The sequence below is a fragment of the Vicugna pacos genome, chromosome 31 (assembly GCF_048564905.1).
Source record: "Vicugna pacos chromosome 31, VicPac4, whole genome shotgun sequence".
NCBI classification, from domain to species: Eukaryota; Metazoa; Chordata; class Mammalia; order Artiodactyla; family Camelidae; genus Vicugna; species Vicugna pacos.
The window spans coordinates 10,475,101-10,489,768 of NC_133017.1; the positions used below are offsets into that span (position 1 = coordinate 10,475,101).

The following is a 14,668-nucleotide window of genomic DNA, read 5'->3' on the forward strand; positions in this document are numbered from 1 at the left end:
AAGCTCCTGTGAGTAAATTTACTAGATCTATTTTTCTTTTCTCATTTTAATATATTTTCATTTGAGAATTTCCATTTATCCCTGTGTTCTTTCTTTTGCTACAATTCCATGTGTATTTTTCAAAATCCTGAAAAAAATCAATCTCCTTTCTATTCTTGTTACGTGTAAAATAAAACTCCAATAGTAATAAAATCAATGAAACCACATGAAAGAAAAAAATAGGACTGAAAATAGAATAGAATAAAAACACCTATAATTTATTTTTTATAATACTGAGAAAAAATACACGTATATATCCCAAAGATTTCAAGTCATAATTTTTACATCCAAATGACACTTTTTAACCTTCTCTGGGGGCTCCACATATAAATTAGACATCAAAATATAGTGATGGTTTATTTGGAGAGCAGTATTATGTGTAGTGTAATTCAGTCATTTCTACATATTTATTGATCAGGGATGGTTTGCTATAAGGGCGAAAAGACAACCTGAGCCTAGACGAAATTCTCCATTTCCTGGGAATCGGTTAATCATAGCACATGACTAGGTGGTCTGTTGCTGAGAGCTAAAGATCTGGAGTTTTCTGGAAAGGAAAAAATATTGCAATAAACTACAAAGAGGAAAACTTTATGTAACATGTAAATTTGAAAGTGTTGAATTGTTGTGTTTGTCTGTTGAAATAAACTAAACTAAGGAAATGGAGTAAATGATTGTGTTGGTAAGAGTCCTAACTTTTAAATAACTGATTGATGCTATTCCCAGGCCCTGGGTGAGTAATTAGCAATCCTTCTGCAGTGAGAAACAAACAAAAAAATACGACTATGTAATCATGAATTTGTGTAACCTCCTATGGTGCAGATAAATGATTCGTAACATCCCAGAAAAGCAGGACTTAAAGTAAAACATGAGCCCCAACAGGTTGGGGATATTTACAAATAAGGCAACTACCCACAGTTAAGTTGGTGTTATTTCAATGCTTTACTGAAGGGCATCAGGGCTTCTGGAATGATGCCTTGCCTTTTTTTCCATAGGCACCTGGTTTCATGTCAGATTGCACTTTTAGCTGTAAAATAGGAATGATAATTTTGATATTTTCACAAGATTTTTGTAAGAAATAAGTCAGAGAGTAATTTGAAGGCTGTCATAAACAGCAAAGCATGTAGGTAGAGTTTTAATGTTTACTTCCTTAGTTCCAGATATTACTTGACTCTCAGTAAACAGAGCTAAGCCTAATCCTCAAAAATATCTCAAAATTTCACTGCATCTCAAAAGATAAGACATATGAAAATGAAAAGGACATGGATACTTTCTCTATTATTTAGGTTTTGTTTGTTCCTCATAACAGCCACCACCCCACACCACCCCCGCCCCATCAGTGATTGCTGCTTTTCTAATACAAGGGGAAGGTACAGGAGAGTACAGGAAAATTCTCATTGATTTTTATATCCAAGAGTCCTCAGCTTAATTTCCTGGCCCAATTAAATGCTGTGTATTCATTTGTCCAGACATATTCATTTACATAGTTTCCATTAAATGTCAGGCACTATCCAATCACTACTGGGGATGCAGTAGTGATTGGATAGAAAAAGTTCCAAATCCTAACGGAGTGTACATGCTGGTGGGGATACCAGGGAATCCAAAAGTACAACATATGCTATATCCTGGTCAGGTACATGCAAGGAAATGTTTGGAGGTTCACAGACATCTGGTCAGGGATCACCTCTCTGGGGGTGTAGTAACTTGAGCAGAGACCTGAATAAAGTTGAAGGAAGTAGCTATGAGAAGATGTAGGGAAATTGCATCCCAGACAGAAGGACCAGTATATGCAACACGCCTCAGGCATGAAATGGAGTGTTGAATTTAAAGAAAAGCAAGAAAGTCCGTAAGATTTGAGTAAGATGAGCAGGGGAATGGTAGAAGAGAAGAGAGTGAGGAACGTGGACCACTGTGGACCTTAGTATAGACTTTGAATCTGAGAGACCAAATGCTAAATGAATAGAGGGAAGAATGAAAGTAATGACTGCTGAGAAGAAAAACCAGAGTAAGAGAGGTCACCGAGCAATAAATGTCCCCAATATGGGACATACATGTAGGCATGGGCTTGAATTCTTAACCTGTGTTAGTGCTTAAGGACCAACGGACCACATAGTAATCGCATGCACAGTCTCTTGCCTGGTCTCATGATAGATTTGCCGACACACAGTTTCAGTCTGGGTCTTTGTGGAACAGAGTGTTTGGAGTGGTGACATGCTAACTTTCCCACTGGAACCCTATTTGTCTCTTCGCATGTTGGGATTTGAAATAATGAGAGAATACAGGGAAGCCTGCATAGTGGTTAAATTATCTCCCTACTTACCTTCATTGACATAATCATATCTGGTGTAATTGGTCCTGTTTAATGATCCCATTTAATAATTCCACCTAAAATCTTGAGGATAATTTCCAAATAATATAAAATAAAGAGAAACAGCATTACTAAGCACACTGGAGGCCATGCTCATATTATAAAATCAATTGGCTTGATCTCAAATGTAGGAACATGGGATGGAGGAGGCAGCTTTGTAAGTGTATGGCCACAAAGATAACATATATAACTGTTTGATAGAAGAAAACACAGGAGAGGAAGCAAGAACAAAAAGATAACAGTGGATATAAATTTAAATGTAACTCTGACAGTTGTGAAAATGAACAATGAGTTGTAGCAGGAAGAATATGGATTTTGCCAGATAATATTCTAACACAGATCAAAGAGCTTTTGAATTTATCAAGGGAAGGCCCTAAGTATAAGCTTTTTAAAGAAATAGTTTGTTCTTCTGAATCACAATGGTATCTTCCCAATAGCCCTCCACGTAGTCTCTCCCGTGTCCTACTAATTTACCTATGAAGGCAAACACACACACACACACACACACACACACACGACAAAGGATACAGAATGCCTGGAAACTGAGCGATAACTATACTAGCCAGTGTCTAATTAGAAACACGGAAACTACACTAGGGAATTCTAAGTGAATTTAAAATGGGGAACTGACTACAAAGATACTAGAGGGATCAGTGGATAATAATGGAACTCCAAGGAAACCAGAGATAATGCTTTCACAAATATTCCTATTCTTAAGGATGGGGACCCAGGGCAGAGGAGTCATTATGAATCTTAAAGTGCAGAGGAGCCCCACAGAGTAAGTAGTCAGACCTCCCAGGAGAGGGTGTGTGTAGTTACCTCTGGTACCTCTGAGGACTCCTCCTGTTTTCATATATAAATAGGACAGCAGTTCGTAAAGGAATCTGCAAAATGCAATTTGCAAAGCCCCAAAACTACTATCCTAGAGAAAAGTCTAGAAAACTGACTTTGGATCTGAGAAGGACCAGACACAAAATTGGAAAACAATCTATTGGCATAATCTAAGAGAAATTTTAATGGAATAAAACTGTTAGAAACTATAGGTCTTAATTTATGAATAAGAACAAAAAAAATAAATCTCCTGTCTGACTGTCCCAGTATGCCTAGTTACAAGACATTTATAGACAGACAAGGCTATCTTTATATATTTTATAACTTTAAGTCTCACCAAAATATTCTTACATTTAACCATCCATGTAGGTGCAGAAACTACCAGGAATCAGAGGGACAGGAAAAAAGACTGTGGTTTGCTGTTAAGAACTGTGTCCTGGAAAACACAGACACACATGTCTGTTAGAAAAGCAGGCAAGAATAGCCCCAATAGCGATTCGAATTCAGGGTTGTGATCTTCTTGTGTGTGTTCCAAGACACAAAACCATAGGGTCTGGAAGAAGACAGGTCCTACTCAGTATACAAGAACTACACTTAGGTGAGTGCTTGGCTTCCCAGAAACCTGGACTGGGAGCACTGAATGTTAGTTCTCCCTCTTGTCTGTATGGCAATAGGCCCAGGCATCACTCAGTGGAAACTCAGAGTAGGTTAAAATACCATCCCAAGGGCAGGCTTCGGCTAAGGTCAAGCCATGATGGATCTTGGTGTCTAATTTATGGACAAGTAAACACCATGTTTATTAAAAAGCAACCTGGTCTATTAAAAGGCAACCTGGTCATGATGACTCACAGAGGGAAAATATTCCATGACAGATGAATAAAAATATCAATAAACATTTGAGATGAAACAGGTACGAAGAGAGAAAGGCTGGAGATGAAGTTATATTACGATGACATTAAAATGGAGATGGGCTGTTTTAAGAGGCATGTGGATAATTTGAGCAGTATACTAAGATTCAGCTTACATGGTGTGTGATAGGACGATGATTGGAAAAGAAAGAACATGGATGGAGAAGGCAAGAATCACAGGTGTTTTTCAAGAAGAAGCAAAAATAATTGAAAGGAAAGAAATGTTTTAATAATACTTTTCTTTAAGAAGAAAATGGAAGGCCCCTGGAATCTATATAACACAATTTAAAATTTTACTTACAGCTAAAGGAATCTTAGAACCTTTTGGCCTACTCTGTTGTATTTTATGATCTTTCTTATGGAATAGTCCCTTATCACATGTGACTATTTGAATTTTAATTAGCTATAATTAAATAAAGTTAAAAGTTAACTTCTTCAGTCTGGGAAACCACATTTCAAGTGCTCAGCAACCACCTGTGGCTAGTGAACACTGAACCTTACAGCATAGATGTGGAGCATTGCCAAAAGTTCTATCTGCCAGTGTTGTCCCAGAAAAATCACTGTTAGGAAATAAGTGCTGGTCTTGAAGACTGATGCAAAAGGAGTGTTATCTTAGTAATACACAAAGAGGAAACTAACTCATACTATATTCAATCATATTATGCAGCTTAAATGGATGATATCACACCCAGATGCATTCAGAACCATTTAAAACTATGATTTGGAAGAAACTTCCATTAAATTAGAAAATACTCCTACAATAACATGTAAAATCTAAATATTTGGGATCCTCCCAACTTGGGAAAGTAAACATGGGTTCATATGCATATTTGAAGTAGTTTTAATGTGTAGTGTGAATGCTAGTTATCTCTTAGTGGTAGGATAATCCAGTATTTCTCTTCTCAGACTTTCTCATTTGTCCTGATACACAAGTTATTTATGGTCAGACAGGTTATTTTACAGTTAGAAATATACCCTCAATTAAAACAAGATGAGCCTACATACGTACATAACGCAAATAAAGTGGACAGAAATTCTGAATTTATTTAAAATAGTGCTTTGAAAGGCAGAGACTGCTGTCCACGGAACAGTGGTGCTGAAGGAGCCTGAGGATGGTCTCCACCTGCACACCTGCTGCTGCTCTGCAGGCGGCTTTCAGCTCACGCACCACAGTGGTTTCAGGGCTCTTTCCTGAGTATCTGTATTGGAGTTGTTTTTTGGGGGGGGATAATTAAGTTCATTTATTTATTTTTACTGGAAGTACTGGAGATTGAGCCCAGGGCCTTGCACATGCTAGGAATGCACTCTACCACTGAGCTATACCCTCCCCCTGCATTGGAGTTCTGAGAATAATATTCCCTTGTTTTTGAAATAATTTGAATTCAAGTCCCTGCAACCAGTATTCCTACATCAGTGTAGTAATCTAAGGTAGAATTACATATCAAGCATCTATCTATCTGTCTGTCTATATGTGTAGTAAAATGTTCACAATTATTAAACTATGGATAAGAGGCCAAGATGATATGTTTAATATTTTAGCTTATGTTTCTATATTTATGTTTTAGATTATACAGTAAGTTATTGTGAGGTTTGTATAAAATAATTTTATACAAATGGAGTGTGTGCATCTCTTCACATATACTTATATAATGAATATCACTCATAAATGAATATTTTCTTAGTATCAATGTAAACATACCACAGAATATTAATTTGCATAAATGTATAAAAATGCTGCAAAATAATGCTATAAACTGATTATCACTATATAAAATCAATATAGACAAATTATTAAAGATACCCAATAGGTCAACATAAATAACGCTGTGTGAATTTCAAAACACTGTGATGTTAGTATGACTTTGTCATAGTGGTGAAGGCACTCTTTCGCATGAGCGTATTTTGAGTGAAAAACAACGCACAGTTTTAGAAGTGAAATGAGTACATGGTATGAACAAACTTCATAAAATTCAATATAGATAAATAACCAAAACCTTTAAAACTATTACATGGTCAGTACTCAATAGTACCTAGTGTATAGATAATGCAAAAACATAGTCTCTTAAACTGTAATACTTTATTTAGCTCTAAAATATCCTATGATCCTAACATGTATATTAATTATGAATATCAAAATGTATTTTTGAGAATTTCTTTTTGGTGACATTTTTACAGCCTATATATTCTGGCAAGTAAAGATCAAGATCATTTTCTTCTTTATCTAAGATGAAACATATGTCAAAATTAGTGGAATCTTTATTTGAATAAAAGTTACAGTTAAATGTGAATTGCTGGATCATGTTAATCAGTCAATCAACCAATCAGTCTAGAGTTTATTGAGCAAATGACCCTCAGTAATGATGATTAAGACTTATGGTCCATTAAGCAGGACCAGGTGAGGAAGGCAATCAAAATGCCAGATTTATTTATTTATTTATTTATTCATTCATTCATTCATTTATTTTTATTTAACATTTTTATTGTTATATTCATTTTACAAGGTTGTGTCAATTTCCCATGCTGAGCACAATTTTTCAGTTATACATGAACATACATATATTCATTGTCACATCTTTTTTCACTGTGAGCTACCACAAAATCTTGTATATATTTCCCTGTGCTATACAGTATAATCTTGTTCATGTATTCTGCATATGCCTGTCAGTATCTACAAATTTTGAACTCCCAGTCTGTCCCTTCCCATCCCCCTCCCACTTGGCAACCACAAGATTGTATTCTATGTCTATGAGTCTGCTTATGTTTTGTATTTATGTTCTTTTTTTTTTAGATTCCACATAAGAGTGATTTCATATGGTATTTTTCTTTCTCTTTCTGACTTACTTGACTTAGGATAACATTCTCCCAAAATGTCTTAATATTGCATCTAATTAGAAGAATGGTGGATGATCTGGGGTCCACCTTCAACAAAATATTATGCTCCTGGGGAATAAATAAATCTTATGAAATTGTCAGCTAGAATCCAACTTAGATGTATCATTTGAAGCAGACCACTTAATTTATTGTTTTTATGTGTATAAATTTAGGACTGTATCAATTGTAAACAGTTATCCAAATCTAATATCTATGCTCACTTCATTCCATGAAGTCAAGGACATCACAGACAGCAATGCCTCTTTCAAAGAAAAGTGGTAAATCTAAAATGCTGAAAATTGTATTATCACTTTTAATACTGTATTCAATCTTTCAGTGTAAAAATTGCCACACATAATATGAGAGTGTATGTGTGTGTGTGTGTGTGTGTGTGTGTGTGTGTGTATCCTCCATGTGTTTAAAAGCATGAATCACTATTAATGGAATCATTCTATCAGCTTGCCACATCCTCCTCTAATTGCTCACTTTCGGTGGTGATCAAAGCAGACCTGGGACCAGGTGAGGTAGTGGACTGCAGCAGTAGCAAAAGAAGGGAGCTCCTTTAGTAAGGACAGTTCTAGAAGGCATTTCTGAGGTGATAGTTCTGTTGACATGTAAGTAACTGATGAGCAAAAAAAAAGTCATGGAAATGGTCATATGAAAAGCCTTGTAGGTCAAAAGGACAGGAAGACAAAAAATCTTCATGTCTAAGGGAGAGAAGGGCAGACAAAGAAATAGATCTGAGCTGGAAAGAGAAGCCAAGGAAATAACACAGAGTCTTCTGGGCTGCGATAGATCATCTATATGCCTCACTAAGGGTGCTGAGATACCACTAGGTTAATAACATTATCTGATTTAAATACATACCCGACATACTCTGACTCCTATGTGGAGGATGGAGAGTAGAGGAAAGACTGAAGACATGGAGATCAACTATGAGATAGTTTTCATTGTCTCAGTTGAGAGATGTTAGTAACCTCAGCAGTGGAAGAGACGGCTAAATTGGAGACTAAAGAATAGCGTGAGAATAAATTTTAAAGTAAGCTGGGTTTGCTGGGGGTGTGTGTGTGGGAGCCGAGTGAGAGGACAGCATCAAGGAATATCCTTTATTTTTTCCTTCTGTTTTCAGGTGGAATCAATATATACTTACTATCAGAAGGGACATGAGCACAAGTAGGTATAAAGGATAGTGGTGGCAGATTTGTGGCATCGAGTGTCTAATTGATCTGAAAAACTTATGCTGTTAGAGATATCAAATGAGGTGTGAGATTGGCTTTTAAAGAAATCAATGGTAGAAACATTCATTTTTAATTATTGCCATGTAGATGATATAAGACATTTGATACCCACAATTCTCCTCTCCTTCCCTGATTCTCTCATATTTCACTGAAGTAAGAATATAACTTTGAAATGTATTATTTTGGGTTTGGGCATTCGACTTGCTTTACCAAACAAAATATGGCTGGAAGAAACAGTCCTGAGCTTAGGTCTTAAGAGGCTTCCAAGTATTTCCAGCTAACTTTTTGTGCTTCTATCACTGGCCACGAGAAGATGTCTGGGCATTGGTTGGTTCTGAAATGAAAAATACATTGGCTAACCCTGAAACCAATCCTTATCCTGAAGGCATAACCACCCCAGTCACTCTGGAAGTCTGTGAGCGAGACAAATGTTTATAGTTCGAAGTCATAGAGTTTCAAGGATTGTAGTTTTACAGTAATATATCATTAAAATTGATGGCATATAAACTGGAAATTCAAATAAGATCTTCTAGGCTAGAGTTCAGAGGGAAAATAGAAGAAGAATCAGGATGAGGGCATCTTTTTGAGGTCTGGTAGTGCTGCAGAAATATGTGTTACAGTTCAGTTGTGACAGCAACCTGGATCTGGGCGAGACCAAGCAGCACTAGGACTTGGAGAACTCAGGTTTATCACTCCAGTGGGCCCAGAGGAGTTAACACTCCAAGCTCTGGACCCCTTCTGTAGGTTTACACAAGCTTTTATAGGCTGCCAGTTTACACTCTGCAACATCCTATGCAAATAAAGTATAACAAAAGTCGGCCAACTAGGAACAAGATTTGGAGAAACAGACCAGTCAGGAGGGAGAGAAATAACCAATCAGGAGTGATGGAAATAACCAATCAGGAGTGAGGGAAATAACCAATCAAGAGTGAGCTCAGGGAATCAATAGAATTTTGGGGTAAGTAAGCCTTTTCAGAGGCAAAAAGTGAGAAAAGAGCTTCCCTGTCAGGGAACCAGATGGTGCTGGCAGGAGAGTAGTGGCCCTGCCTGGGGGTCCCGCTGGTCTTTTTATAGGGCTTCCCGCCTCAGCAGAAGAGAAAGAACTAGCAGAATTTGTTTTAAAGAAGCGTCAGGGATGTAAAAATATGCCTTGATAGAAATTAAGTTAACCTTTTTTCCAAGAAGTAAAGTAGGACGCTTGTAGAGAATGCCAATGAGCAGCAGAGAAATATGAGGACACAGAAGTGTTCACCTCTTTGATTATGACCTCAGTGAATCTTAATTTATGCAGAAAATGGATGTCCAACTTTGCACAAATTGAAGCATATAAAATATTCTAGGGGATTCATAATTTTCAAGAAAATTAGTGTGATATTTATTAAGAAATAAAGCTCTATGGAGTATATCTCTATGTATAAAAATGGAATACACATATAGGAAGCATGGGTTCATGAGAATCCATCAGACTTGATGATGATCCAAATTAAAAGGAGATTTCAGTTGTTCGTAGAGGATAAAGAAGCCGTGCAGAATATGCCCCAGCTTAAGCTGTATTTGTGAGTAGGACATCGTAGAGGGTTTGCAGGTCTGCCTGGCAGAGGGATGGGGTCTTAGCAGCTGAAAGAAAATTGATGATTGTACTTTCTTCCACTAAGTTTAGAGAAAATTTTTTTTTCAAAATAAGGAATCTGGCTTTTGACAGGTATTTTTAAGTCTTCCGTGAGATTTACAGTGCACTGTGGAAGGATGGTGCTTTAATTTTAAAAGTGTCACACAAATCCAAGATTAGAAACTGTGACAAAACAGTCCTCCATCGTTCATTCAGCAAGTTTATCAAGCACCTACCACATACTACTAGGCAGTGGGGGCAAATTGCAAACATTAATGAATACAACATTTAGCACCAATTAACCAAGCTAAAATAAGAACAAAGTGAAAATATAATGATGGTGAAAGAAATCATATTTAAGTGGTTTGAAGAATAAGAGATAGGCAAGGAAAGAAGACAGAAATTTTAGACAGTAATTTGAATGTTTCTCTCTGAGCAAGAAAAGATTTACAGGGAGCTAATATAGAAAAGGGAATTGTTTGCAAGTTTGCTTGTATTATATACTGGCAGAAAATTTCAACATGATTAAAAGCTGTTAGAAAGGATCAAATTGTTGGAGAAAAGTCAGTCCTATGGAAGAGAAAATGAATTATTAATAAACAAAGTTGCAGAGGAATAGCATCAGAATCCAACACCTTCAGGGAGATTAGACTGATGATGGAGAAGGACGGCCCGTGAGTTTGACCAGAGGAGATGTGTAGGAGGGTGCAGATGTAGACATTCTACTCATAGCTTGATGGGAAGAAGAGGAAACAACACATGGACAATGACTTCCTCTCTTTTTAAGATCGGGGCAGGGTGGCAGAGCAGAAATTAGAAAGGTAAAGAAAAGTGAACAAACTTATTGCAGAAACTGACAAAAAAAACCCCTGAGTAGACTAGTATGGTATCTGAATATTCTATAGGGTCTACTTTATATTGGGAATCATAGGTTTATTGTAAGATAATTCTACTTTATTCTGAAATAATAGTTTAAGGTAACAGCCCAATTGAAGGCAGAGTGAACAGTAGGATTTTGCTGGAGAACAGTGGCACATCCATAAATTGTCAAGGAGTCTTAGAGGAGTGTTCTTAAAATCATTAACCATAATGTCTAAGTCATAAGGCGAAATGAGAATAAAGGAAAAGTTGACGAGTTGGTGGGAAGTATGGGGGTCAATGAACTATGCAAGGAGAATATTTGTACAATAGCCACTTGAGTAATAAAGGGTGGAACACATCACAGGCTACTTGCAGTTTAAACACTTGTTCTTCTCATAACACAACAGGAGCAATCTAAAGATAGATTAAGTAATCAAGTTCTTAAGAGAATGAGTCATGGTTTTTGCATTTGTTTTAGTATCATATAATTTTCTCTGAGATTAATTACACTGTGTTCCTGTATTTTGTTCCATATCTGGACAGATTTTAAATCCAAAGCAAAAAAAATTAATAATTGGTGAATATCAAAGCAATGAGTCATTTACATGGATTTAGCAACCATGTAATAAGATAAATGTATTAATGCAATTAGTCATGTTTTCTTCCAAAAGACTATTTCAATAGAGTATCATGAGTTGTAATACCTCTTTCTAAATTAAACACTGGTTACTGATCTCCATCTCTTAAAAACATTTTTGAGATATCAAAATATATTATTTTGGTTAAAGGTAACTGTCAATGCAAAATTTATTTTCATGGCTCTAACTACAGGGATCCCTTAGAGTTGAGTGGTAAGTCTACCTTCCATGTGGAGGGAGGACTTTTTCACACACCCGGAGTTACAATGTTAACACAGTTATGTTCCTTTGAGTCTTTTATATATATATATATATGTTTTTTTTAAGAACATAAGGCCTGGAATTTGAATATCCATGATTTATATAACTAAAAATATAAAAATCTGCAGTAGCAATATGTGTGTCCAAGCTATCTTTGTTTTTGAAAAATAGTTTCTTATTATTGTGTAGGTCAGTGGCTTAACTCTTGCAAATGATGTTTCACTTATACTGGAAATATTGAAGGAAATAAAAAACAAATATATATATATATATTTTATAGAGAAAACTTTTTAAAGTTTCACTTCAAAACTGCCTCCATGTACGTGTATGTGTGTGTAGTGTGTGTATTCAGACACAAATTATATAAATATGTATTTAATACACATAGACTCATGCATATGTGTATATACCAAATGTTTTAAATATTCAGAAAACAAAAAAGAAGTGATCCCTTAAAACTAAATAAGACAAACCCAAGAAAACAAACAAAACCAGCTCATTTTAATGAATTCCAATGGCTAAAAGAGTTTAATTCTAAAACTGGCCTATGTAAAGTAAATTGATCCTTGTGCTGTTTCTCAAAGGGGAGAATCGTAGGGTGACACCTCACCTGATTACTGAAAAACATTGCCTTGTTTTGGCAGATAAAATTACCACGTGGGCTCAAGCCCAAAGAAGTGCATGAGTGTCATACATTCAACTGTTTCTGCTTTGACCCTGAATATACAGAAGGATGAATAACAAAGGATGAATTTGTTATTAAGCTGTGAGAAAATTTTATGTACAGTCCCATTTTTCTCCTGCAGTGTTGCTTTATAATTAGACTTAACAATAAAACACTGGTTAATATCTCCTTTGCAGAAAGAGATTACCTCCTTTGGAGGACCCCAGTCACCAAGTATATTTATGATTTTTAGGGGGAAGGGGAACCTGTGAGGTGGCTCAATGTCTGGAGTTGAGGTCGACACCTGAGAGGCAGAATGTAGAAGCTGGAACTGGGGAGACTGTGTTTGGGGTGGGAGAGCCCTAGTCAGAGAGGCCTGAGTGGAAATGTGGGAGATCAGGAAGGGATGGTGGGGGGGTCTCCCCTGGGTTGCCCAGACCTGCCTTGCACCCACACCCTAGGTCTGCACCCCCGGTCACCAGCAGTTCAGTCCTGGTGCAGAAGTTGGCTTCAGAGGCCAGGAACACGGCGGCAGCCCCCACCTCACCTGGTGGCCCCTGTGGCCCAGGCGCTGGGCCGGTGAGCCCTCTCGGACTGTGGCAGCGGGATCCAGTGTGCAGGCTGCCAGCTCTTCCCACAGTGGGGTTCCGATCCTCCCCGGGGAGACGCAGTTGCCACGGACGGCATATCGACTCCGATCCAGGGCCGAGGCTTTGGTCATGGCTGTTACTGCCCCCTTGGTGGCCACGTAGAGAAATAGAGGCTGGATCCTGAAAGCCCGGCCAAGCCTGGGGTCCCTGTTCCGTCTTCCCTGGGGACCCAGGAGTCTACGACTCCAGCTCAACCCCTCAGAGACACCAGTGTCACAATCCCAGACAGAAAGCTATTTATGATTTCATAAAGTCCTTAGTTAGCAAAGAATTTGAAGCTAGCCATTTGATTTAAAGATAAAAGGCGTTATTAAATCAAGAGGAGTCATAAAATGCAAGCGGAAATATGATTAGTACCAAAATGCTGCAGATAAAGAACACAAAGGTTTCTCTCGAGAGTGAGCTGGGAAACACATGCAAACACGTCAGTAAGCCCCATCTTTACGGTAAAGCTGCGAGGCAATGTGCAGGGGTTTAATTACTTATAAAAACGCTCTGTATTCACTTCAGCTTTGTCTATAAAATATACGATGTAAGTAAAGAAGCAGCTCTGTAGAAAATATGGGAAATTACACTGTTTTTCAACTTTTCTCTTTTCAGAGGTTCCAACAGAAATATCCCCAATCAGATATAAATCTGTGTGTGTGTGTGTGTGCGTGTTTCTGTGTGTGTGTATATCTGTCTGTCTGTGTGTGTCTGTGTGCATCAGAACATGATTTAAACTACCAGGACTGTGAACATGAAAATAATAACCTGAAAGAAAATACCTAACTATATTAAATTACTACAGATCATAAAACTGTAAGACAAAATTCTTCGATTTTCCATAACTGAGGTAATATAAAAACAGCAGATTTTTTTGAGTTGGCAGAATGGGTGATGATTTAAATATTTTACTGGTTTTTGTTAATTTTTTGTTTTATTCCAATCTGTGTATTTACATTTTCATTCATCTAGTCTTTAAATCTAATACACTATTTACAAGCCAGTTACTATACTAAAATCTGAGTATAAAGTCATGAAAATGTTATATCGTTTACAAGTGTTACATGCAGACTACATTGGCTTTTATTATATAGTATAAGAATGCTAAAATATTTTATTTAATATTCTTTGACAGATCCATAATACTTGATGAGGATCCTTTAATGTACTATATAATTTGCTGCTGTATTTTTAAGTATTTATTATTTGTATATGGATCCCTATAATAATAAGAGCTTAAAACAAAAATGCACCATTTAAACAATGTTTATATGTAATTATGTGTGGAAGTATTTTTGAGATAAAAATACATAGAGTTAATAAACATTCATAATTATTTATAAAATATTATACAATTTATGCATAGTTATACCTAATCAATGTTTATGCCATCAAAAGGACATATCAGTGATCATTCATTCAAAGAAAGGCTTACCCAAAAATACCCAGACAGAAACATCCAAAGTAATTTTCATCAAATATCTAGTCACTATGGCCCAGCCAATATGATGTTTAAAATTAACCACCAGAAAAAATACGAAAGAAAATTCAAATCTAGGAATGAAAGTAAACTATTAATTTACTCCAAATGAAAGTATCAATCTTTACTATAATCCTTTTTATAAAAAATTAGACACAAGTCATTAGATCAGAAAAGATGACTACTAGTATAATAAATCCAGGCGGTATTTCTTTTTTTTTCTTTTAATGGTGAGTTAACAGGTACTCTTTTATTGGATAACTTCCCC

The 14,668-nt window shown here is 36.6% G+C and overlaps 1 long non-coding RNA gene across 1 annotated transcript in view; it reads right to left on the minus strand.

Annotated features, from left to right (window-relative positions):
* The window catches only part of LOC140690772 (uncharacterized), a 20,937-nt gene extending 7,866 nt beyond the window's left edge, over nt 1-13,071 (minus strand). Inside the window, exon 1 of the long non-coding RNA XR_012066087.1 lies at nt 12,833-13,071. This is a non-coding gene — a long non-coding RNA (uncharacterized lncRNA). The remainder of the gene's footprint in view (nt 1-12,832) is intronic.
* Between the last annotated feature and the right edge of the window lie 1,597 nt (nt 13,072-14,668).